At 38.4% G+C, this 25,048-nt stretch overlaps 1 protein-coding gene across 2 annotated transcripts in view; it reads right to left on the reverse strand.

Moving 5' to 3' along the window:
• Window positions 1-25,048, reverse strand: part of LOC119651312 — a 306,769-nt gene that overhangs the window by 102,862 nt on the left and 178,859 nt on the right. The window contains exon 1 of one of the 2 annotated variants that reach the window (XM_038054842.1): window positions 2,944-3,009. The exons of the other annotated variant lie outside the window; for it this stretch is intronic. The gene's annotated coding sequence lies outside the window, so the exon portion shown is untranslated. Of the gene's footprint in view, window positions 1-2,943; window positions 3,010-25,048 lie in introns of those variants that run through there. 2 annotated transcript variants of the gene reach the window in all.

Below are 25,048 nucleotides of genomic sequence, written 5' to 3' on the forward strand. Positions count from 1 at the left end.
CTGTGATTTGGAGAAAGGCAACTTCTTCACGGCCGCTCTCAAATGGTTATGTTGTAGGGTTTTCAACACAAAAGGACTGATGGGGCGAAATTCTTTCGTGGACTCATGGCCGTGCCTGTTCGCTTTCGGTATAGTTCGGTCACATCTCTTCAGAAGTGCGATACGGCACAACCCTTGCTTGCAGGAACAGAACTGGTATTGTGACGGCTGGGTCCGGAGATTTATTTGCGGAGAAGCTGTTTATAACGCAACTAATTTGACGGGGGCTGGCGGGGAAATGCGACTATCAGAAGACTCCGTTCAGGAACCCTCACACTTATATCATGGCTCATATGTTTCACTGCCAGAATCTTTCCACTCTCGCAGATTTGCTGATGCTTTCTATAGTGTGACAAAAATTCAGAACAACCGCTTCCTGGCAATCCCGATGTCCCATTTTCTGCCTCTGCACACAGTCCTTGTATGGATTCCTGATTGGACAGTTCCATCACGGCGGTAATGTCTTTTTGCTGCATCTTGTAGGGCACGAAGTTCTAAAGGCGATTTAGAACATCTTTTCCAGAGCATCGATCTAGTATATGGGCTGAAATGTCCGAGGATTCTTCAATAGGTGGTGCCATAAGAAAATGAGCAAGATTGAATTCAAATAGTTTATGTGCGAGGTTCCATGACATTTCCACAATGCCTAACGAGCCACCCAAGCGACCAAAAACCAAATGGTGGCCTTCATTTATTGAGATGTACATGGCATAATCTTCGATGGAGATCCTGCAGAAAGAGCGAACAGTTACCGGAGAATATTATGCAGCTTTATTGGACAAACTAAACGGCGAAATAAAAAAAACAGCCAACATGGCGAAGGAGAAGGTCCTGGGGATATAGATTCATCGCGGAAACCGATGTGTATTTGGAAGGCTTGCAAGTTTCGCACTACAAATGTAAGGCACTTGAAGGCAACTATATGGACACAAATACAACTTTGCCAATAACTGCTGAAGGCTAGGAAACCTTTAAGCGAGTATCCAGATGTGCTTCAAAAAGGATCTCTGATCGCGCACTCCTGCCGTTAGTAGGACGAACGTAAAGATAGATAAATTGCATGGCTCTCGACCGTCAAACATACAAAGGCAATTTCATACAAATTTTGAATTGTAAACCAAAAATGAAGAGAGATCTTTCACAATGGGGTACAAATGAATATTTTTGAGAACTTTGAAGCAATAGTAGATTTTGCCCTGGGTCACCGTGGCTAATGAAATATTCACTCATTACTATACATCAGAGATCAGAGAGAGTTTCGAAATAGCGAACGGTCGGAAAGGTCAAGAGGCGCTGCTAATGGATATTTTTGAGTAAATTCGATTAAATATTAGACATAGCTACTTTTGGTGAAGAAAAAAAATGAAAGAACGCACCAGCTAGGCAATTACCCCGCTTTTCTTTTCGGCTCAAGACATCGAGCACAAACTTACATATCCACACCTAGAAGCAGTGACAACTATGCCCCAATTAAGGCTCGTGAAAAGAAACGTCTCTATTACAAGTTCTTCGATAATAACACGCCGGGCAATTGGCTATCTATAAGAATGCCAATTATGAAGCAAGGAAAACAATCTCTGTTATTCGTGCAGCACACTAGAAAGAGCCTAATGGTAAGCGAGATACTCATGTTGGCGCCAGAATTTATCCACTTACCAAAAGCGAAAACTTGAGTATTCAAGATATTTGTAGTAATCCTACTTATCAACGACATGGAAATTAAAGTGGCAGTCAAGCGGCTAAAACCAGGTAAAGCAGCATGACCTATGCGGTTACAGCTTACGACACGTTATTACGAAATACACCAACTGATTGACAAGATAGTATAATGCTTCTAATGTAGAAAAAAAAGGAGCGGTCCGTCGAAATGTTAAAATTATCGCGGATTAGATTGATTGAAAAACGTATCGCGACATCGGTAGAATTTTCGCAACCGAGCCCAAGTTAGACGACGGAAATCCGGAGAGCACTTCTCCTCCTGTGACTTTGTACTCTGGTCAGCCTAATGATAATAGACGTGAATCCGATCTCGGATTGTTGCTCAGTTGCTGCTCTCATTACCTGGAGGAGCGACACAATTGTACAGTGCTACGTACCAAGGGAGATTTCCAATATAGCGTAGGAAAAAGCTTTCAATGACCAACTACACGCAGTTCAGCAGATGGTTCCTAAAGTTAACGCTGTGATCGTGTTGAGTTATCTGACAACTCGGACACGTGATGAGATTGCATGATCCTGAGGACAATGTTAAGAAGATTTTTAGATTTGACTTGATAAAGTATTATAAGCGTAAAATAGGCTGCAGAAGCTTTGGTAAGTAACAATGACTTCAACATCGTATATCACATCACGAAAACGTTTGCAGGTCCTGTGAGAGATGTTATGGTAGACTTCTCACCTACGATGACGAACAGCGGAAGAGCTGGAAGGATCATTTCACCCTGATTTTTTATGAAATAACATTCGATAGCATGTCCCAAATGATATGCAAGCGACTGTAAAGTGATCGATATGCATATAGAGAGAGAAAATTCGCTAGACCCTCCAACCCGGTGGGAAACAGCTTGAAGAACAGAGATGGTTTAACACGAAGAACAGTGGTTTGAAAACTTCTTAACCCTCTAAACTTACAACCGGGAAAAGTGGTGAACTCGATCGAGACGAAAGGGCCAAAATAAAAGGAGAAGATGACAATTTGAAATCATGGTTAGAGATAGAGACCAAAAACCGAAGCAAATGAGAGAATTTAGAGAGCGAGGTAAAACTTGTTTGCATTTAGGATAGATGAACGCTTTGTCCGGAGTCGCGATGCTGCAATTGCGCAGGCTTTGCAAATGTTAGCCTGACTTTCAAGATTGCCTATATCTTTTCTACTACAAAATCTGCCTCGGCAATACTGCTCACCATTTCAAGTCGTTTATAATATATGGAGTATTAGTTATACGTTGTCACAATTGAAAAAACGAGCACTTTGCACGTTCAAATACCGTTCTTCGATTCATTAATTATTTATTATCTGTTGCAACGAACTCAACGTACAACAAGCTAACATAAACATGACTAACATTAGATGTTTCCTTAAGAAGCATAAGATTGAGTGCGTCTACTTGCATTCAAGACATAGCTGCTTACTGAAACCATATGCTATATATATATAGAATACATTTAAGTACATAAACAGATAATCTCATCATCACATACACTCATATGTAGTAGCTGGAAAAGGTAATCATTAAAACGAACACATTCTTGTTGTACCACAATCCTCCAAGTAACGTGAGGTTGGTCGACGAGAAAATTACAATCATGTATGGATGTAGTTTTTACATATATGGAAAACTATAATTATTATTTTTTCAATCAGTATCTCAAGTCAATATTGATGTGGCTTACGTGATGTTGTGCTGTAGACTTTAAGCGTACTTTGGTTGGGGAAGGCGGTAGAAAACATTTGATTATAGCTTGGGAAGTATCTTATTGAAGCGTGAGATTTATCTTCTGTAGAAACAGGTCTAGGACTTACGAATTCGAAAGGATTTCTATTTATATTTCATTTAATCATGATTGTATGAACTTTGTGATAACTATTCGGATGTGAGTCAGACTACATGAAGCCTCCTAAAACAATCTCCAGTATCTGCACTAATAATATTCTTCCTAACGTAATAATTCAACCAATTTTCGGTAAATTAATACGGATCACAACAAGAGTATTGTATGATTTATGAATATGTTTGTCTGTTGTCAAATTTAATAATTCAGAGTGCACTCAACCGATGCACAATTAGCCCAAACTGCAAAACAAGCCCTCAATTTCCAATGAGTCATCTTGTCGGCTTGAAATTTATTGAATTAATAAAGAACGTCTGAAGCAACTCTTACAGATCCATACTTAACTTAATTGACCTCTAAGGTCAGAGATCTTATAATCATCAAGATAAAAGAAACTCACGATTGGGTTATGAAAGCATTAAATATGGCCTTTCTCAGTCATGATGCTTCCTTTAGGCAGGCTTCATTGATATATTCAGAATTGAACGAAAATTTTATTTCTTTTTATTATCTTTCCAAGTAACCTAAGAATGTTGAGATAAAACTTGATTGATTTGGATTTCTTCTGCAAATCTTGGCCTCTGTATAAATGTAAGCAGGAAAATGTTGAAACAATCCATACTTCATTCATTTTAATTGACCATTGACATGATAGAAACGAACTTTACGAAACAGGATTACTCCCTCCCAATTGTTGAACATTCTTCAAAGATGATCGTTGCCCAAGTGATTTCCTTTTCAAATTGGTATGAGTATGGTATGGTATGAGAACCGACTGCGAGGCAAGAAGCGATCGTCCAGAGGTCTATACAAGAAGCCCAATAGGCTAGGAAATTATAACATATTAAGAATGCCGGAGACGAACAACTTTTACAATTAACTCTTAGATGCTCTTATGTGCATAGTCATTCATGCCCTGTGCTATTAAAAAACATTAGGATTTGCCTTAAATGCTTGATGTCTGAAGACACCTTGGAGATATACCAGCACAGGACAAGTATGTATAACCACTCGAACTGATCAGACGGCAGATATATTAAGTAATCCACCTTAGAATATCGATGAGGCGACCGCGGCGTGCTCGAACTGCGATGCTGAGCGAACTCCTGGGAAGTTTAGCGTAGTATGCGCCAGCCGCAACAAAAGGAAATCTGTTATTGCTCTCGTCGTAAAAGTGGAAGATAACGTAAAACGCAATGATTTCAGAAGTATATATTACATTACGAAAGAGCTTGCATGTGGCAGTAAACATTTCGATGATCCTGTAAAGAATGTTAACGGTCGGCTCCTCATCGACCATGAAAAACAGCTGAAGAGGTGGAAGGGACACTTCACCGCTGTTCTTAACCGTAACAGATCCGGTATGATGACTGCTCACCGTAACATGCAAATAGGAATTGTTCCCCCAAATAGAACAGAAATCATCTCGGCTATCAATGCACTCAAATGGAGTAAAGCCGCTGGGCTTGACGGTCTCCCCACAATTGGAAATAATCCTGGAACAAGTTAAAGAACATTTGAAAAGCTTGTTCGACAAAGAGTAGGCTCCGCTTTAGATCTTTCGCTCTGGGATATTCCGAATAAACTAACAGCTTTTTCTTTTTGCTGTCGGTAACATTCTTCACGCTACTTTGTTCGGAGGTAGTGCAATGGACTATGACATATTTCGTTAAATACCTCGACTGTGCGGATGATACCTCTTTAATCTTTCACTGGGTCATGAACCATTGCCAAATGGTTCCGGATTTAGAAAGCTGGATAAGTAGAATTGGATTGAAAGACTTGCTGCCGGCGGTGGCACCGAAGTGGACGTCGCATTAGCAGCTGCTTTTGCTGCCTTGTCTGGAAACGTAGTCATTTCAACACCAAGATCAAGTTGAGACTGTCCTGTAGTATCGTTCTTTCTGTGTCTCTGTATAGACGTAGCATATGGAAAGTCACCTCCATTATCACTCGAAGACTCCCAAGTCTTCGTCAACACGTCTGCGTGGTATCATCGGAGTAAACTGGGCTGATACTACCCCAAATGAGGAACTTGGTCGGCGCACATACCTGTCATTGATACGCGATGTGATCGGAAGGCAGAAGTGGCAGGGGATAGGTCACACTCAGGAGGGACGACAATTGCATCGCAGCGAACCGGGGCGATGCCGCGTAGGCGTAATTGACGCGCTATACCGCCACTAAGGGATGAATGACAACCGTATATATAAATATATCTAGTATTCTTAACATACGCTCATATCAGTTAGAGAGATACTGCAGAAGTATTGGGCATATAACGTTGATGCCCACTAAATTTTTGTTGACTTCAAGCAGGCATACGTCAGCATCGCTTGATCGATACTATACGAAATGTTGTCTGAATATGAAGTTCCAGTTCCAACTGATTAGACTCAACATAATCACCCCGATTCAGTTTACCGCTCAAATAAAGATGCGAAATCAACTAGCAAGATGTTTCGGCATACACTCCGGGTTAAAGCAAAGTGATGGGCTGACCCCCAAATCATTGAACATCGCTCTGGAGTACATAATCCGAAAGATGCCAGTGGACCTAAATGGTATGCTACTGTGTCCAGTCCCAGATAGTGGCCTATGCAGATGATATAAATATCCTGCTATGATCGGGAAGCGGGAAGGATACCCTAGTGAAGATTGATGAAAGAACGAAGGAAGCCGACCTAAAAATGAACATAAACCAGATCAATCAGACAAAACGCGGTAATAAGCGATTGCAACTTTGAACAAGTCACAAAAGGTAATAACGAAATAGACAAAATCAACAGGCGAATATGCTTACTAACAAAACATTTTACCTCGTGCTGCCAATTCTAAAAAATAACAAGTCGGAATACCGAAAGCTCGCGCTTCGGATATAAAGGTTTTGTGTTCATCTTATGTAAGAAACTTCAACGCATATTTTTCTATCCGTACATAGCTACAAATCCAACAGAATCCTTCATATTTTTACAAACTACAAGACACACGTACATATTACAGCCATAGATATTATCCTCACCCTAAAAAAGCAAACTGCCTATTTTCGAATACTATATATATATGCACGTATATAAATTTATCGTATCCGAATTTGCGACTTACTTTGTGCACAAAAGCACAGATATATGCACGTACATAAAATACGGTTGGTTTAATGTACAAATATATCTATCTGAATTAGATACTACCCGCGAACTTCATTAGCTCGCATATACTATATATACTATATAGATGGACATAAGGTGGGTTGCCGGGTCAATTTCCAAAATGTAAAAATATACCATTATTAACTTTATTTGGGTAGATATCGAAACAGGATGTATTTTGAGGGCTGGATTTGGTAGAGATGCACTACTGTGATTTTTTTCAGATTTTTCGATTGTATAGGTTCTGAGAACGAGACCTGTTACACTTTTTGATGGTCATATTTTGAGCCCTCACTTCCCTATGTTTCACCCGATATCAAATATGGAACCATTTTCGAAAAGTACTAATTGAGCCCTTTCATTTGATACCCGACATGACCACATTTTATGAAAAAAAATTTTGCACCCTCCATTTACATGTATGGGGAGCCCCCTTAAACAAAATGGCGTCACTTGCTGCATGCATGCATTAACAGCAGATTGCATACTCTCACCAATTTCCGTGATAATCGGTCCAGCCATTTCCGAATAAATCGGGTGTGCCAAACAGACAGACGGGCAGACAGACACCGACTCGATTCTAATAAGGTTTTGTTTCACACAAAACCTTAAAAATGTACGCATGAAAACAGTTTATAATATACAAAATGGTGATTCGGACAGTTCTGTGTTACGGTAGCAAGATATGGATCACGAATCAGGTAGGAAAGTAAAACATGAATGGTGCCGAACGGTCAGTCCTCTTCTTGACCCAGTAAGTATAGACTAAGGATGGCGAATGAGATATAACACTGAGTGGTACATACCTAACATATGACGAATCGGAAACCATCATCTATATCAAGATTCGAAAGTTCCAGGAGGCAGACCATGCAGAGCGATATGGATGGCAGAACTATTCCCAGGCATCTACTCAAAGGCAAGGTGGAAGGGCGAAATCACTAATCAGAAAACCCCGAAACAGATGGGAGGACCATGGTTCTGATATTGGAAGATGCGGTCGCCAGACCTAGAAAAATCAAGACGAAGACCTCCGGACCCTAAGGACCCATATCGGGCTGCAGTGCTATTGAACAAAATTCTAAACAGAATAACACAAACAATGGACAAGTGACAAATGAAGGTAAATATTTTGGCATCATATCATTGCCCACCATTTCTTAGAAGAAAATATGCTCAAATCCTTAAGCTAAATACGATAATTTTCTCATTTCCACTTAGTAAAAGGTAACACAAATTGACATTATCAAATGAGCGGACGGGATGAGAGATTGGCGCTAAAAATGACACAAAAAGACTACGGAAAAATTCAATTCAAATCCTAACGATTCTGGACTGAAGTGAACAATCACTTGAAGGAACTGCATATGATAGTTTTCCATCTAAATTCAGAAATGAAACATTACATTGGATGAGATCAAGTCAAAAATATCTATGCGTAAAAGCAAACCAAAAAATACGTTTCACCACTTGCAGCCCACGTGCTTCTCGCATTAATTCGTCAAGTTCACTGACTTTCTTCTCATTGACTCCAAAAAAACGCCTACCCTCTACCTTCTGTTTACTGTTGTCCAACTTATCTTATCGACTCCCAATGTTTACAAACAATCCGGAAATTCAATAAATTGAACATTGAACAGCTTTACAGAAAGTACATCTGAATTTGGGGCCGACGCCTGAGCAAACTAGAGTTCCGAGTCAAAGCCCTCGAAAAAAGTACTTGTTTGTCCGATAAGACGCAAATGGTGCACATTTCCCCAAAATTAATTCACTTAAACTCCCGTTTACAGTGTAAAGGTCAACCAACGCATTTACGTCTGTCCGTCTGTGGGCTCTATCGATCAGTCGCTTGTCCCATCAAACAGTCGCCTAATCCACATAATTTCGTGAATTTCCCTAGGCAATGCCTGTTCTTGTTAAAATCTTATTTATAACGCTCAAGATTAAAACATGGGACCGGCCAAGACATGGGCATAAGTGCATTATATTGAGTGTAATTATCGTAATACTCACTAAGTGCTTTCACTTCGCGCGTCCTTAATTAAAATGAAAATATTTCTTGAGAAAATGTCGAGCCTTGGGAGAAAAATGAAGCGACAACAACAAAGCCGCGGCAACGGCAGAACAAGAAGATTGCGAGTGCCTAGTATTAATGAGGAATGCCTACTACAGCTGGAAAATCGTTAGGAAAGCATGACAGAGTCTTAAGATGATTATGCATTTCACTTGGGTCTGCTTGTATGGAGATGTTGTGCGACGAGATAACGAATACGCTTGTTAGTTTAATTTGAGATTTATAAATAGATGGTGATATTGCGACTATGGTAGATGAAGTCTTATTATCAGAAAACAAATCTTTTTCGTCTGAAGCAAGAATGTGATTTGTTTATGGAGAGAGTGAGGATTATGTCATAATTGAGATGATTTGTTATAAGCTTTCTGACGAAAGTTGAAATGAACACTTCTCGGATTGTATTATGCAAGGCGAGGAACGCTTTAATGTCCTCGTTAAAAATTACGCGCTATTAAATTTGTCATGGAGAATATTGTAATATTCATAAATGACATTTACTTGATGATTGTGTAAAGACTAGTTGCTGTGTGGAGAATTTTATAGGCATCAAAAAAAGGATACATGCGAGTAAATAAATCTAACATCCGCACTACCCCCTCTTTTCCATTGTCGTCATGGAGATCATCATTCAGGCCGATTATGACAATAAGGGAATTTTACATAACAATAGCTTTTCAATTTTAGGCTGACCGCAATGTGAACCCTTTTTCTCTTCCCATTCTCGAGGCTTGGTAGTTTTGAATGGATAAACGTGAAGAGAATGAATCCACTTAAAGGTGAAATATTTTCCAAAGGAATATAAAGCATCTGCCTCGCAATATTGAAAAGAATGGAAACTACGGGTTCTGTGCTCATCGTACACAAACATCGTACACGAACTTAGCTTATATAACGTAAATGTGACTTCTTGAAATGGTATAGCAGCGCAAAAAATAGGTCAAAGTATGCGTAAGTTATTGATATCCTTTTATTTAGGGGTTCTCAGAGTTATTGTATGTAAAAAGTATAGTCCTTTTCCGTTAAAAATAAATCACAAAGTGGTTTTGGATGTTTTGTATTATTCAGGATTAGCTGGTCAGGAATGGCAGGGGTGATGAATATATATATTCTGGAGATTATCAAACCCAAACTTCATTCAAGTGCGTCATATACCCAGAAACCGGGTTTGTTGACCATTGTCAGCGAAAATATTGATTTCCAATAAACCCAAGTGGAGAATCATAAAGGATTCACACCATAACAATGACTTAAAATCGCATCACCACCCCGATAAAGGATATTATCTTGCTAAAATACTAGGGTTCATTAACATTAGCAAAACGTTTGAGTCAGGAATTGTTAATTATATGTTGGTGAAGATTACCGAAAGCGGTGACGTGCTTGTGAAAGTGGTTCAAACTAAATTTTAAACACATGAGCAAAGGTGATGTGAAAATCAATATTTTATAGCTAGACACAGGTAGACGTAAGTGGTTGCAGGAAAAGAAACGGTATCCGAATGTTATCAATTGGATCTGAAGGTCAGAATCAAGGAAGTGTATTTGTTAGATCTCAAATCTCCAAATTATACATGTCAAAGTGGAAGTGTGAAAAATCAAATCAGTTTGTGGTTTTTAAAAGGCGCACGTATGCTAATTAAGGCTGAATATCCTTTTGTATAGTAGCTACTTAAATCAACAGATTAACCAGACATGATCATGTGAGGTATCAAACGAAAAAGGCCAATTAATTCTTCTGGAGAGCGTGGAACATAGGGCAAATAAGATTGAAAGTGTAGGCACTGTAAAGTATTATAGATTTCGTTTTCACAGATTATATCTAATTGAACTAAATTCCAGGAATTATCCTAATCTGAGATAAATTACGAATATACACCTATATGAAATGTAGTTCTCAAAATGTACCCACTCCCGTATCCCCTTGAATAAACTTAGATTAATGATAATATTTCACTATTTTTTCAAAAAAGAAAAAAATATTTGCACTCATTAAATTTATCCTAAACTATACGGTAATGGAAAGGTTGATCGAAGAGCTACTAATCAATTAATTATTAGTTTAGAGTGGATAAAAGTATGATTTTTCGTGTGAAGCATTCTAAGAATTTACCACACATTGAAGAAGATAGTCTGACACATACACGACGCGAGTATTGTTGTAAGCTTCAAGCAATTTAGGAAGTAAATCGGATTCGCTGGTGCTATCACATTATAAGCGCAATTTTCCATGCCTAGGGACTGTGATCCAGAATGGATTCTAAAAATTAAACATATGTTCATATAGCAAGCCAATATGATGCCGGATAAAAAGGTAAAAGAAGGGAGGAAATAAGCAACTCAAGCATGCAAGTAGAAACCAACTATTCGCCAAACTATGTATATTTAACAGCATGACCAAACGACCAACGATCCTAATCATAGCAGTCCATCGAATTGTCAACACGTCAATACATAGCATAATAAAAAGTGGATAAATCTTTTTATTTAATAACAGCTGAATGGGTTTAGGACGGAAGTAAACGGAGGGATATTTTTTAAGAGTCAATTTTAAAATGAATGAATGAATGAGAAAGTCTATTTCTTAGAATTCATTTTATCAAAAGGATTAAGAAGGAATTAAGTTTTTATGATTGTGGATTCAGAAAGGAAGTAGAATAACCAAATAAAATCATAAGAGACATATTGCAGATGATTTCCGACCAAAGCAGTGGATAGGCACAAATTTCCTGTGAGTTAGACAGGCACCCAACTTGTCTGTAAACTAATACAAACTCATTATAGCAATCCGATAATTGTCCATTCACAGAAATCGAACATTTAATTTTCTTTTCAGTGATTGTAAAGCAGATTCAGTTATAACGCATAATATATATGGCTTCTTAAGAATTCCTGGAGGTACATTTGGTGCTCAAACGTGGTGAATGCGCTATGTCCCATTCGTACATGTCAACCGTATATAACCCGCAATTTTGAGTTAAGAAAAAAACAAAAACCTGTATTGTTCAACCGCCCTGTTCTCGGATTCTTACTTATTTGTTGGTGATATTAAAATCTCAAATACAGAGACTACACGCACAAAACAAATTAAATGGTATACATCGAAAAAATCACGCTACCGGAAAAGAGATGACGTTTAAATTGTTGGGGCAATTTCACTCAGTTTCATTCTGATCAGCCATTCCCTAACTAGGGACTATCCTCAATGGATTTGAGGCGGGTTTGCTGTTGATAACGCACTCAGTTTCATATTTTTTTTTGTTTGTTTTGTTAAGAACATTTTAAAAGAAAATCAGCAAATTATTTCTCTAGCCAATTTTCAAACTCACTACTAAACTAACTCTAAGTGTAATTTTGCGATGTTTCTATCGATTAAATTATTTGAAGTAAAACCGATATTTCGGGAACCACTTGGAATTGTAGGCACTGATGAAGGACACAAGTGATTCCCGAAACATTGGTATTTGCGAGACCAAAAAATATCACTAGCGAGTGGAAAAAGCAAGTTTTAATTATTTTAAATAAAGCTAGGCTTATGTGGGGCACGTCTAGGAGTATTTGCGCAAGTGCATCGCTTTTCCGGGTTTCTTTTGTTTTGCAACGGAAGGGACCGGTGAACAAAATAGATTCGCGACAATATCATCACATAAGTGCGGGATGGAACAAAATGAGATATTCAAAATACTAAAATCACTCGGTATAAGCCATCTGTTTATTTATCGTGCTAGAAAACTATTTCAGGACATTGGTGATGAAAAAGGCCGCATAGATCGAGAAGGCTTCGTACTGCGGCAAATCATAAGAGCGATTGATGTTCGAATCCGAAATTCAATGTCTCGCATAATCAATGAAGGCATAGGACTAACAGCTTACAGAAGACATACGGAACATTTGCTGACAGGGTGGTAAAATGCAAAAGCTTTTGCAAGAGTACACAGGCAGCAAGCATCAAACAATCCTCCTTTTTTTGTCGAAAAAATTCTCATCATAGAGGAGTCATTTAATAAGCAGAGTGACAGACTTTATGCGCGATCGCCAAAAGAAGTTTTAAAACTAATACCAAGAGTCCCGCCTCAGCTATGGTTCGGTGGGGACGTCTCAGCAGGATTTTGCGTCGGCGTGTGTGCAGACAATTGGCCTTCTGGTAGTCCAGATCTTAATCCATTGGACTGCAAATTATAGCTAGTTTTGGAGGGCATATCGACTCACCTAAGAAAGCATTAAAATGAACAGTAGGAAATTTTTCTATGGACATAGTTTGCATCGCGATAGCTGGCTGGCCCAATAATCTCAAAGTGCAATGCTAAAGGTGATCACTTCGAGTAATGTTCTTAATTTTCTTATTCCTTAATATGTATATTGACAATAAATACTATTATTGTGGTTTTAAAATATTATGTTGTTTCGTTTCTACCTCATTGTATGTTTGTAACAATATGTATAAGAGTACTAGGTAGATTTCACTGTTTTGTTCCCGTCGAGTGGGTCGTTCCAGGGGTACCTGGCGCAACACAGTAGAGGAATGCGGACATCTTGGGAAGTACTAGAAGGAGCTGATGTGAATTTCAGCAGACTGTATATGATGACGCGTAGGTTTGGTTCATGTGCTATGCCTCACCAAGGGGTGAACGCTTATAATGCTCAATAGCCTGGGATTAGGAGACACACAGGCTCCGAATCTAACATTTTCAAGGAACAACATAAATAAATGCAATGCTATTCCTACTCTTTGAAAGAGCTGTGTTGTCCTTTACGTAATGCACACTGACACTTGCGATCCAGTATCTTTTTGTATAGCCCTGTTTAACTATGCAATTAAATGAAATTCGCACCGTGGAGAGCCCGGATACTCAGTACGAAACAGGTCGTTTCGACGCGAGAACGTTTCGACGCCAGGTAATAATTTTTTAACTTAAAATTTGTTATATGAGTTCATACCGTTTTGATGACGTAAATTTTTTCACCAGCATAAAGTTGGGGGTTAATTGAAACGTATAATCATGTATGATATAAATATGTATTTCGAATTGTGTATCAATACTATTAAACTATCGTTAAAAAAAATACCATGAACCCTACTGCATAATGCATAATTTTTTTGTATCAAGTTTTATTCCAGATTGAAAAACATGGTTTGCGAGTGAAGATCCTTCTTCCTCCCTGATAACCATTCTTCCGAGAGAGGAAATACGAAGTTATGACGCATAATTTTTTAGCGACCGAACGTAATAGCTTTGGTATCAACAACTGTTACGCAAAGTAATATTGGAATAGGGGGAGCGTTAGAGAAACTAATAATGATCAGAGGGGAGGGGATCAGTTATTCCCTCTTCTTAAATATGACATTTATTTGGTCAAATTTGGACAAAATTCCAATTGATAAATGGAGTTGAAATTATTTTTCCAGAAAAGGAATACTGTCGGCAAAATTAGGATTAAGTATCCATTACGAACGATTTACTCAGGTATGACAAGAATCGCTAGTGCTCCATAACAAATGGAATTTTTAGGATTTCTTCCTTTGTGTCATCCAAGATGTAGAAGAGTTCCACTCATATTGCGAATCAGTTGTTGAAAACATATTTTATGGCTTATGGCAACAGAGCCGTTCTAACAGTAGAAAGATGTAAATGTTTAATTCGCTAATTGACTTTATTCGGTCTAGGGCTGACTTTAGGAAAATCCAATCATCTCGGTTTTGCACCAAGGTCCACCAATACGATATATCTAGCACCTGTCTGTTGTCCTGACTAAGGTCATTTCTCCATTTGAGGCAAGCTCTGCCACGTCTTTTTTGTTTTTCTACCATAGATATTGTCCCTATACGAAGCAAATCTACGTATGAAATACTGGAAGCTGAATTTAATTAAGAACTGCACTGATGTTGGGTTTCAGAAAGGATATAGGGCAAGGATATAGGGCAAGGATATTTAGTGTTGTTTTTGGTCGGAGAAATAACAGCGCCATGTGATGACTTCACCAGAAGAAATGAAATGTTGTATTAAATTCCAGTTTAACGATAGACTTCTAGAATCTCATATAAAAATGAATAGAATTTTAATCATGTTCTGGATAGTGAGCTCTAGACCATAGATTCTTACTGGCGAAGGCGTTTATTTTAAAAGAGCAATGGGCCTTCGGATTTCTTGACATACGAGTGTGCTTCCAAAAAAAGTCCCCCAGAGCACCCAATGGGTGCTATTATGCCCAAAAGGCGATTGTCCATATAATGGTGAAACAACGAAATTGCAACTTCGAGAGCCCCATTTCTAGAAAGGATGGTTTACCAGATAAGAGAGAACGCGGTAGCGACGGTCAACAAGAAGCATACAGATAACTGCGGGCTAGCTATGATACCATTCAAAAAAGCAAGAGGAACTCCTTTAAACAGTTGTGTGAAACCCTCAAAATAAATTTGTCAGTTGGGGCTTACAGGGGGTATTGAAAACACAGCAAATATAATCCCAGTTGACCTCACCCTGCTTTCAAACAAAATTGGTGCCACTCCCTTTCCTCATCACCAGGGCAGTGGAAACCAAACGGTAGTAAAGTTCATCGAGTGCGTGGTACTTCCAGCTACTGATGAGGAATTGCGGGAAATACAGAGGGATCAGCGACAACAAGGCCCTTAGTGGCATCTCTAACAAAGCTTTGAAGCTGGCAGTGAAGACCAGGTCGACTTTTTCGTAAATACCTTCGATACATGTCTAAAAGAAGGAATGTTCCTTGGAAATGCAATTAAAGTATTTACAGGCGCATTGGCTGATATAGGAGTTCTAAAACATTTGGCGAGCTTAATCGCGAGTTACTTCTTAGAGAGGACTCATTAGGGCGGGACGGATCAGGGCTCCAAGGAGTACAGCCTCACAGTGCGGGTAGCACAGGACGGTGTACTGGGTCCAGTCTTCGATTGTCGGCTTTGCCGCTGACCCCCTATGTGCGAATCGCGCACGCGCCCACACTTGCTTGGACGATCACAGGTGTTTCAAAGATTTTCACGCCTCCGTGTACGAAAAAAAAATACGAGCACATTATATTAACGCCGCCAGCTTGGTTTCAAGCTAACGAATAGATTACCACAATTACGTCGACAAAAACATTCCGTACACAGCACGGGCTCAAAAGATATCCATAGGGACGAATACGCTAGATTTAGGGGATTTGAAAGTTTCGGGACTGAATGCGGATCAACAAAATTGCGCAACCAATCAGGACGAGTCTATAAGGGCAATATCTAGGTAGAAAAAGAAGACGATGCAAACCCTGCCTGAGATGGAGCGATGGCGTAGGTCAGGACACCAGACAGGGGGGATATCGAATTGGTGGACCTCGACGCAAAACCGGGGTATCTGCAGATCCTTATTAAGGCAGGCCCAGACCGAATACCGGTTGTTGTGCCGTTGATGATGATGATGATGATCACGAGGAACCTACTCCGCTTGTGAACGGGACAAAGGCGAAATCTCCCTTAAAGTCAAGTAAAATAAGCTTAATTTTTACACTACACTATAGAACAAGTGGATGGTACGAAACGTATTTCTTCGAAGATAGTGATGATATGATATCTGGATATGATCCCACATAAGTGGCATATAAGTCCTTCACCTGGCACCACATATAACAGCCTAAAAGCAGTCCAATTGAAATAGGTAGGTGGATCTCAGGCGTAGTAGGAGCCTGCTTTAGTAAAAATCCTAGAAATAGGAGCGCTGATATATGTGCATAGAAGTGAGAGGGCGTTAAATAAAAAAAAAATCATCTAGAAACTAAGACAATGATTTATTAAATTCTATGATCGTCTAAATTGAATGGCGAAAGCGATTGCTCGACCGAATCATATGAATCAATGGCCAATGTCCTCAACTAAACTCTATTGTTAAATATGTATATGAGCAGAAAAAGAACTTTAGGAAAATTTTTGATAAACCGACCATGCAAAAGATACGAACCGCAGTAATGATCTAATCAAAATTTAAGATTGTTTGCGTCGGTATCATATTATCTCAAAGGAATTGTAAAAGCAATACCTCCGAAACGAAGGCAAAGGAAATACTAACCCCTGTTGCATAATACCACATACTCACATACTGAAGGGTAAACTCAATTACTATGAATCACCGGCAGCCATATCGAGTGGGATGCCTCTTCCCAACAAGAAAAAGGTCAAGAGAACCATCATTTAAGTAGGCAAGTACATATTGCAGAACCACAAAAAATGGGTTGCGTCCCATGTCTTGTTATTGTGTTCCTTTGCATACTGTTTGAAAAATTGCTTCAAACAGAGGAATTTAACTCCATCAATGGAATAAAAAAAAAGTTAAATTTTAACTTAACATTTTGCTGAAGCTCAAAATCCAAGAAACTTCTAAACTTCATAATTTGTACTTTACCTTTCATTTATAAATAATCCAATTTCCAAAAGGTTACACTCCAATTCTTTCAAATCACCAAAAGACCACCCAACGCTTAAAAAACAAAAACACTTCCGAAAATCGGGGAAATAAGCAGTCAATCATAAATTTCATGGAAAATTTCACCCTTAAAAGATACGCTCACATCCTCCCTTAATAAGGAAACATTACAAAGAAATGGCATCCAATTTTTTCTCTTACAACAACAACTCTACTAAGGATGTGCCAGACTAGAAACAAATAACGAAGCAAGCAAGGTACCCGAAACCGCATAAAAAAACAAAACGGAAATATCAATTCATTTAATATTTTCGGGCATAAGAAAGGAGATGGGCGAGGACTAGGAACGAAAGGAACGAAATAAACCAAACAAATGGAGTAAATCATTTCCTAGCCATCCAGTCTGGTAGAATAGTCGAGCCTTTTCCTGTAAGACTGTTTGTCAGCAGACAGGTTGGTTTGTACGCGTAAGTGTAGGGGAATATCCAAGTGTGTAGTCGCGTAGATCATTTTTTCGTGGTTTTCCCACCAGCCGATGATAAAATGAAATGATTTCCGAACGATTTACCCATTTGAAGGATTTCCGGGATTAGCATATTTTGTTGCTCAGTGAACAATACAGAGGAAAGGGTGTGGGAAGCTCTAGCTTTCTGAGAATTGAGATAACATTCCAAAAGAGTAAAAATACCTTTTCTGTTTTTTTTAGGCTTTGGCCTATGGATGATTGATTCTCGTTGATTTTATCAGCGATGATTGAAACAATTGGAAGAGGGTGTCTTCCGGTTGACTTATATACGTTTTCTGGAATTGTTTGCCGACCAAAAATTTGTTGCTTCGTAACTAAAGTAGGAAGGATTTTCCCGAAGATTATTAAGAAGTCTCAATCCGTTGTTGAGATTGGCCCGAAAATTGGATATGGTCTTCCTTGGGAAATCCTTTCCATTTGCCTTGAAAAAATTGTGAATTATTGACTACCATTGAATCAGTAATAATAATCATATTCATATAAGGCTTGGATGTGTTACAGCTGTCATTCTTTGCCAAGCTTTTTTCCCCCGATCTCGTAATTATCCTTACAAGTGACTCAGAGTATATATTTGATGGTGGACCGCACTAATTTTGATGAACAGCTTACTTACTCCTTCCTTATAATGCACGGACGGTTTTGGGCGAATACCCTACTTTTTTCGATTTGTTTTTTTTTTTTGCTGACGATTTTGTTAGAGACAAGCAACCAATCCTTCCAACTTTTGTAATTTGGATTTTGAATAATTCGAAGTTTTTGTTTGTGTTTTTTTTTTTCTATAGAAACATCATCCAGATTCCGTGGACAGATGTACCTTTTTGGGTTTGAGTAAGATGACATAGAATTCGGGGAAAAATCGTTCTTCTGAGTTGAAAGTGTCTGTCAGTTTGGCAGACGGTATCTATAAATACATCTAATACACAAGAGAGCATAATTGGACATTTGAACCCCGAGGCCAACATGACGATGACTGGGCAATAGAATAGAAAGATCCCGATTAAATCGCACCCGGGAATATTCGTAGCGATTTTCGAACCCACCTGGAAACTGCAAGTGATGATCAAATACAGAACAAGGGGGTTGTCCCTACTAATTGTGCCCCACTTAATCTTGACGTAACATCACAAAATGCATGCCAGTCAATCCTTGGCCACTTCATTGAGGGAAATAAGGCAGAACTTTCAAATTAAGATATGGGGACCCAAAAAGTGGATGTGTTGCGATAATCCGAAAGCAGAAAAAACTTGGGTAAACCGAGCCATGCATTAACATCGATAGCAAAGACAAATATCTACTCCTCGAAGTTCATGCACTGCATTTGGTGTGACCTGCTGGGTGTGGGGAACTATGAACTGCAGAAACCCATTGAGTCTACCTCTGGTGATTGATATCGACTGCACTCGATGAGATTGAAATAAGTATTGGTTGAAAATTGGCCACGATACGAGCAAAGGCACGGCAAAGTTATTCTTCAATATGATAGCTACCGACAACATATTGCAAAAACATTGAAAACATACTTGAAAATAGGGAGTGCTACCACAGCCACTGTATTCCCCAGTATTCGCTGCGTTGAACTTCCATCTGTTTCGATCGATGGCACAGAGCTTCTATTCAATTCAATTCAATTGGGTCATTCAAGGATACCGTCGAAGGACAAAGCCTTTCTCCATTTTGGCATTCGTATGTTACCAGAAAAATAGGAAAAAGTAATAACTAGCGATGGACAATACGTTCAGTGATTCAATTATAATATTTTTTTTTAAAAACAAAAATACGCAGCTTCTAAGTTGTTCATCTAATGCTACACGCAGGAAAACCGAGTTAATTAAAGTTGCTTATACAATTCACTTCCTCGTGATATTTTGATTTAGCTTAAAATCAGACAAACCTTGTCAAGGAGATTTCGTAGATATCCAAATCAAATCCTATGCCGAATGTAAGATATTACTTTTTCGTAGTAATTGCTCGAGCAATGTAATCTCAAACAAGGTGATTCAACTACGCTATATAAAATAGAAATTGGCTAATATAAAACCGGAAACAATAGAAATTGGCTAATATAAAACCAAATGCAATTCATTTAGACTAAAACAACGAGACTATCTATGACAACGCAGAGAGGTCGCAAATCACGGCTGAAACTACTAGTCAACAACTCTTCTTTTTCTTCATCCTTTGTCCCGTTCACAAGCCTGGTTTGCTCGTTGTGTTCGATTTCGCCACTTGGCTCTATCAAATGTCTGATTTGGATGCAATCTCGAGGCTTTTAAATCCCCATCCAGTGCATCAAGCCACCGTTGTTTCGGCCGGCCTTTTGGTCGTTTACCATCGACTTCGATGTTCATACCAATCTTGGCAAGCGAATTCCCATTAGCGCGAATTACGTGACCATACCATCGAAGACGCCTCTCACGCAGTTTTTCCATGATCGGTGCAACCCCATATCGATCATGGATATCCTCATTTCGAATGCGATCAAAACGTGTGACGCCACTAGTCTAACGCAACATCTTCGTCTTCATTACCGCAAGATGCCGCTCATTGTCTCGGACCTTCATTTCAACATCGTCATTCCAAAGCCAAGTATTTCGGTTGATGTACCGCTTACCTGGCTTGGTGACCCCGAGGGTTGCAGAGGCCGTTTTGTGGATCGTATTTTTCATTTGATTCCACGATTCTTCCAAATTCGGAATGGTTGGTAATCGCATAAGCGAGATCATTTCTTCTTTCTTCTAACGAAATCCCCACCATCTAATGCGCAACGGGCCAGTGCGTTCCTCACGCTGTTTTATCGGTGGCTAAATTCGCAGGACGGCAATTAACGGCCGATGTTGAGATGCTCATAGGGAACGGCTTTGCAATCAGTGACGGTGGTAAAATGCTGGCATTTTATAAGAATATAGTCGATTTGCTTTTTACTGTTCCCAGTATAAAATAATATTCTGGGCACAGAGAAGTTGAACTTGTACAAGAGCGCCGCAAATGATACCATAACATAACGGTTGTGAACATTGTATGTTGTGTAATGGTATCGTAATTCGGAGGCTACAAAGCTGTTCTTCAAGCCGTTACAAAGCTTAAAGGAGATGCATGCATCCATCAAGGATCTTCGATATTATGTAGATAGAAGATTAAGGAAAAGTAGATGATCACCATAACTAAAGTCTAGAGTAAGCTTCCCTGAACTGATTCATTTGCATGGCAAAGAAAGAATGGCTGAGGAACTGATATCCATGAATTGATGGAAGGAACGAAAGACAAAACCAAACGTTCCGAAAACTCGACTGACGACATTGATATAATGAAGATTAAATCGAAGTTTGCTGTCAAACACTCACACTGAGATCCTTATAAGAAGGACTCACTGTGAAAAGCTGACTATCGAGATTGTAAATGGATGTCAGGGCAGAGGTTGTTATTGAACAACATAATGAGTATCATTTGTTTGCATCAGGTAGCAACTTGTTCCGAATGCACCACCGAGATATTGTGCCAAGGTTTGACTGAAAGCTGTTCTGATCACTAGGTGAACAAACAACAGGGAATAGTTTTACAATAAATTGTCTGCATGTGACATACTAGAATAGGTAAATAAGGAAGAAAGGTGGTTTATGAAAAAGGAAATCAGAAATGGGCCGATGGTAGAGCCCTGAGGTAACCCCAATGAAGGAAAAATGGAGACGAGATGTAACCATTGAAAGGATCCTCTTCTCTTACTCTACAACAACTGGAGCAAGGAGTGGTAAATAGTATAGTCGGTAGCTTCAAAGAAGTTAATATAAATTGAATGGATTTTTTTCTCATATGAGACTCTTGCTATAGTCCAGTATTTTGAATTGAAAATCATCCCCGATCACCATCGGGCAAATCAGAAAAATATATCAAACAGCATCCAATGGAGCTTATTATATTAAGGTAATTTGAAGGATCAAAATCATTTTCGCAAAAGTCAATTCTGCAAATTCAGAAGAGGAGGGAGATCATCCGGATCTAAGCCGATCCATGAAACTACAATACAATAATCTAAAAACCCCGCCTTAAACCTCCTGGATTGAAATTCCAGAGAAAGATTTCACAAGTAAGCCATACTAAAGCGAATGAACCATTCAACCTAATTTAGTTCTTACTGAGTAAGACAAAGGGTTCTTCATCAAAATAAACTTTGTAAGATTTCGTCAGACAAATTGTATGCACGTCTCCACCTAGATCAGGTGTTTTGTTAAGAAGCTTCAAAACCTTAACATATACAGGCAAAGAGTAAATACAATTAACCAAAAAGTAACGAGAATATTCAATTGTGAATCAGTTTACATAGATTGAAGATGAATTTGGCTGAGCGAATTTTGGAGACTAGATTAGTTACACACGTATCAAGGATGGTTAGAGAGACACTAAAGAAACGATGAGAGAGTTCAATCGGCGCAATACCTATGTACACAGCTTTCAGGATTAAGTAATTAGTAGTATAAAGAATGCATGTCAGAGAGTCGATGCTCGGATCGCGAAAATAAATCAAGAGAAAATGAAGAAATTTGAAAACCTGGCAAAGAATGAAGTGGCAAATTATCGCGTATACACTATTTCATTTAGTACTTGTTTCCTTCTTCAACACGAGATTGAAAAATAAATGACTCCAAACTTATCGATGATATACTTTATACTTTCTTTACCTTCCAAATCGATCTGAGCTGCTTGAAATGTTTTTGAAAGATATTTCATTTGAACTAAAGTAATAAAATACTTCAGACGTTTTGGGCTTTCTAAAATTAACATCTCAACTGAACGAATTTGGCAATTACCCTATAAAGTGAACGAACCTAATGCAATCACCAACACAATTGAAATGTTAACATACTGACTCAAATTGGCTAGCAACCTCTCGTTTACATTATGTTACTAACATGGTTTAATTTCAAATCAAATTCCATTTCACAAATCAATTAACGTCCAGTTGGCATATAATTTCCTCAACTTGGCATATCTTTTACGCTTTCGTGCAGTTTGAGAGCATATTTTATAAAGTGGAACAGCGACTACCATCGAGGGGAGGGTTTTGAGAAATGATGTATCTAATTGTAACTTAGAATAAACTGAATTATATTTCAAGGTGAAATTAATTGCTATTAAAGTAATCGTGACTTGACCAGCGTGAGTGATATTCGTGGAAGTAATTACAGTGTAAAGAGTGCGATAAGTCTGGAATGAAATATTACTGAATAGTTCCATTTCAGCAATAAAATTATAGATCAGTGGATATTTTAGGATAAATGAACTTAAAGCCAACTTAATGAAATTTTTGCAATTCTTTTATTAATGGAAATTCAAAACCAATTTTTCCATAATCCATACATTTTTCGCAATCAAATATCTCCCGGTTCTTGTATGATAACTTAGGTAGATTCTAGGATTGGAATAAGTGCTTGATGAATAAGCCAAGCCCATAATCTTACGCCATTTACTGTATACTCGCAGTTAGGTGCTCAGCCTTTTTAATTTTTAAGATGCAAGATAGCTTGCGTCAAAGATAGATGTAGATTTCTTGATTCCCGCTCTTTAAGGTTTTGTGCAAAACAAGCCTTTAGCTAAATCGGTTTACTGTCTGTCTACCTATCCAGCTGTTTGTCTGTCACACGCACTTTTCTTTCCTATTGATACCAAATTTTTTGAGAAGATGGGAATTATGAACACTTCTATGTTGAATTTGGGGGCACACATTTTTTTCACCGCATATGCGAGTAGTCAGGTCAGGTTTTAAATGAAAAGTACAATATAAAGCTCAGTTTTGTCATTTGATGGAAAAGGCGGGAGTGTGGAGACTGGAAAATGATAATTTCTTCCACGAACGCATTCTCAGGGGCTACCGAACTGAAAAATATGTTCTGTGTCTAGGCACCGCTCTGTTTAAATAAAATTAATAGCCATTATATTTTTTAAAAATTGATTTGAAGCCCGCCTTAAATTTATCCTGGAATCATGAAATTTGTAGTAATATAGACTATGATATAGAGCATGAGTTAATAAATAAATAAAATATTATAATAAAGTTATAATAGGTCAAAGTTGTCTCTTTTGTATAAATTTACTGCAATCTAAGATTTTCAATGCCAGTATCACACTAAAGTGTATGCTCTGAGTTAATATGTATATGCATATACATTATGAGCTAGACATATGTCCTCGCAAATGTTCTTATATAGGAAATACACAAAACACAAAACCTTCATACCTGAACCAACGAGGTGTTGCTTTCACGAAACGTTTTGTTCTAAATTAGGAGTTTCCGTTATTGCTAATTCGTAGTAAAGTCCAAATCTACTGACTTTAGTTTCTAAGACTGTTCTCAAACTTGCTCCCCACCTTGCGAAAAGTGCCGATTGAATACGCATAGGTTTTCGTACTTCGTGACTTTATCCAAAAATGGTTAAAGTTTGAAAGGTCCTGCCTCCAACAACGTTGTAGCCAATGTATAAGGATTATATTGAGATTTGGCGATACGACTTTAATATTGACAAACGTTTCGCCGTTTCGTTCTCCCGTCAGATTAAATTGCGTTGATGTTTGGAGTCTCTAAGTGTTCACTCCTTTGTTATTTTTTTTTCTGTCATTTTTGCAACATTTGATTCTCAATACAATATGCAAGTTTTTTAATTAATCCTCAACGGATCTACAGATCATTCCTGGAGACAATATAATTCCTGGACGAAACCGTCAGTTAACTTTTTCATTCTTTTTTTGAAAACTTGGTTATTTAACCCAAAAGAGGAGTCCATGGACTACAAAAAAGGAAGTAAGTTGCGTCCCAAGTGATCCGGTCCGTTACCAAGTGGGTGCAAACTCAGGACTTCCAGCATCCTGAACAAAAAAATTCACTTCGGTCTGGTTCAGGTCTGAACTTATGACGGATTTCACTTGAATATAATTCGTACCCTTTACGTGTTTGCGATTATAGTCAAATGGAGCGATTACCATCTGTCGTTACTTTCGGTCACGCTGCTTCCAGGACAGAGGTAAGACAGCGTCTGAGAAGTTGCCTCTGCCCTGGACGAAACCCTTAGTCAACTTTTTCTTCTTTTATTAAAGTTAAGGTTAATAACGTTTTTCCTGCCCTAAAAGTTATTGGTGCTATTGCCATTCTAGAATTTCTGGAGAATGGAATCAGGAACTTGTGTAGAATTGGCTTCAGAACAGTCAAAACCACCGTAATTCATATTATGCATTAGAATCAGAAACATTAAAACGATTAAAATTGATAGACCAGTAGCTTACTCCAAACTACAATTTTTATTTTACAGTGTATA

The sequence above is a fragment of the Hermetia illucens genome, chromosome 3 (genome assembly GCF_905115235.1).
Source record: "Hermetia illucens chromosome 3, iHerIll2.2.curated.20191125, whole genome shotgun sequence".
In the NCBI taxonomy this organism is placed as follows: domain Eukaryota; kingdom Metazoa; phylum Arthropoda; class Insecta; order Diptera; family Stratiomyidae; genus Hermetia; species Hermetia illucens.